The sequence below is a fragment of the Zerene cesonia genome, chromosome 15 (genome assembly GCF_012273895.1).
Source record: "Zerene cesonia ecotype Mississippi chromosome 15, Zerene_cesonia_1.1, whole genome shotgun sequence".
Taxonomy (NCBI): domain Eukaryota; kingdom Metazoa; phylum Arthropoda; class Insecta; order Lepidoptera; family Pieridae; genus Zerene; species Zerene cesonia.
The window spans coordinates 3,930,171-3,933,471 of NC_052116.1; positions in this window are offsets into that span (position 1 = coordinate 3,930,171).

Sequence of the window (3,301 nt, forward strand, 5' to 3'; positions counted from 1 at the left end):
AAATAGTCATGCTATGTTATGCTATGCTATGCTAATAGGCATGCTACTGTATTTAGTACGGTGCTTGGTTGAGCTGGAGGCGCGTTTCCTTTTCCCCACCCTTACAGGCCATTCCTTTTTCCAGTCGTCAATCCTCTCCAAGATCATTCACCTGAAAATCGAGCCGCGCATTTGCACAGACACTATCTTTGTAAATAATCAGGGGCAGTGGTGATCGTTTACCACCAAGCGAACCACAAGTTCAGAGGCCCGGTATGACATAAAAAATTGTTTTCATACAATTTTTGTGGTTTTAAGTATGTAGGTACACTTGTACAGACTTATGATGTTTGATGAATTCCCCGCAGCTGAATAATGTTTATTCATCGGTATATGAATCTCTGATGGAAATGAAAACGATGCAGTGTTCAAATTGGTTATTGTTTTTAAAATTGGCTACGAGATTTAAAATATACCGGATGTTTTAAATCTCGTAATATAAAATAAATGCAATAACACAAAAATTAAAAACTATGACACAATGTTAGACGACGAGAGAGACAACAAATACTTGTAGGTATAATCCATATCAAAATTGTTGAAAACCATAAAATGTTAAAACATAATTATCTTTCACTGGCATTGTAATATCCAACGACAGTACACAAGAGAAAGCATTTCAAAATAATATTATTGGAAATGCAAAGATCCCGTTCGGTTAAAGGAAAATTTGCTATTTCCATGAAAAAGCTTACGTAGACAAATTTAGTTTTTTCTACACCCCGTGTTGCGGTAAATGTTTGAAATCTGATAAAACAAACAAAAATATAAAAAAAACTTCTTTTTTTTTCTTTATTGACTACAAATATCTATGGTTAATTTATTTATGTGACGCAAATAATTTAAAATCCATCCAACTATCCCATATTTTTACACATAACTTCTACTTTAATTACAAAACTATTTCATCATAAAATTAATAAAAATCTACGCCTTATATTTTTCTAACATAATATTTGTATTGAAACTCTTTGGTGAAAAAAAACTTGAGACAATGTTATGTTACCTATGAGTAACTTTACGACAGTTAATAATATTTTCTTTTTGCACTTGTATAAACACATTAAATAATTGGACAAATCTTTTAACAATCAAAATTTTATCTGCCGTATATCAAATAATAACAATAATATGATATTCTGCAAAATACACTAACAGCACAAGCTTAATATGTATCAAAAGCGCATAAACTAAATATTTATAAGATTGAGCGTACAAATATCGTATAGTCCTACTCTAATCTAATCTGTTAAAATTTAAAAAAAGAACTAGATGTTTTTAAACATGTCGAGCAAACAAAGGACGTCGCCGATCCCGTGGGGCGGTGGGGGCGACCACTCCATGTAATCTCAAGTTAGCGAGCAATTTGGTGTTTGCTTTCAACATTGCAGCTTTGACTATTGAATTGTCTTTGTGCTAGGAAAAACCGTTGCTTAGGTGTTCAGCTTTTTATTCGGTTCAAACTTTTAATGCCGCTTGAAAATAGTTTCGTGCATTTTAAAAGGAAGATAAATGTTTTTCGTTCGAAATTGCTTTTGTGGTATGTGTACATGCATTTTTATAAAAGTGGTTTTAATTTCGCATTCGCAGTAATTATGTAGCTTCGTGTGAAGCAGCAGATTTTTGTATTATATGTTTTATTACTTATAGAAGACGCAAATTGAGTTGCATTGTCAATAGAACCCCCCTTCCAATTTGGTTAATGGTTTTCCAACTAATTACAGATTATTCGATTCAGTAGGTACATGAAATGTAAATAAATTTAACGTTTATTTTATTATTTAACATATTCTGTTTATTAAAGCTTTATTACATATTCATTTGTTCAATAAGCGAAACAACATAGTACGAACATTTGGAGCAAACAGATTTCATTACAGCATTGATTTATAGCTAAACTGTGACAGCATTATTTATAAATTAAGCAAAATATCTTCGCGGCAAATTTGCCTTACGCTGTAATTTATTGAACATAATTTTTGCGAACGTATCAAAAATGAAGAAGGTATAAATAACTATTTAACTCTTTAAAATTTCATTCATGATGCATCTGCATCATTTCAGTAGAACTCACGTAGCTAAGTTATTTCACCCTCAGATCGTCAAATTACCTGAAAATTAATAAGTTAAACGAAACTCCAATTGCAGGTTACAAATTGTGCCGTGCACGTGTGCTTACGTAACTCAACATCAAAGCTTATCATTAAGGAAGAATTTTGAAGGAAAATGCACCTTCCTGCTTGCACATAGAAATCAAAACGGCTCTAAATATATTTAAATATATATTTTATGTATACATATAGAGATGGAGACGAATTAAGCCGCGAATTTCCACATTTTACTCAACTATGCGCTTTCCAAGTGCATGTCATTATTTAACCAGTAATTTTGGTCTCGCTCCAAAACTTGATAAGTACGACAATTGTCATTTAATTCCTTTTGTAACTGCCTTTTTCTGACGATTCATGATGTAGATTATTTACATAAATGTTGCCTGCGCATTTTCAATTTTTTTTTTAATTTCTTTATATATTAAAGTACAAATCTCGAAAATTTAAAATGTCATATTATGTAAGAATGTGGAAACAATAGTTTAAAAATAATAATATTGAAGTCAGGTACACTCTATCATTAAAAGGGTAGACAACGCTAGCGTATATAGGAAAGGGGACAGGTAACTAATGCTGTAACGAAGAAGGAAATATAAAAGGCAATAGTGCGTATAATTTTTTTGCATTTTCATAACATAAACTACTGATTTTCTACATTTTTAGTAAACACGTAGCAAGCATGTTAGTTAAAATAAGATAAATATCAATTATTTCATGCAAATCTCTTAGCTTTTCCGTCATACTCTCCTACTGATTCTAAAATCCTATGTTGATGATTGCCTCATAAAGAATACATGTTAATAATCATACTCATATATGGACTGCTTAATTTATGTATGGATTGGAAGTTGCAGTTTATCATTTATTTTACTACTAGCTGCGCCTCGTGGTTTCACCCGCGTAATTCCATATCCCATAGGAATATCGGGATAAAAAGTGCCTATATGTTATTCCAGTAGTCCAGCTGTCTACGTACCAAATTTCATTGCAATCGGCTCAGTAGTTTCTGCGTGAAAGAGCAACAAACACACACACATCCTTACCAGCTTTCGCATTTATAATATCAGTAGGATTATGCACAGTACACAATCGTAAAGGGAAAGGGAATTTTTTTGTGCAATAACATGCTTCTAGTAGTAAAATTAACAGAT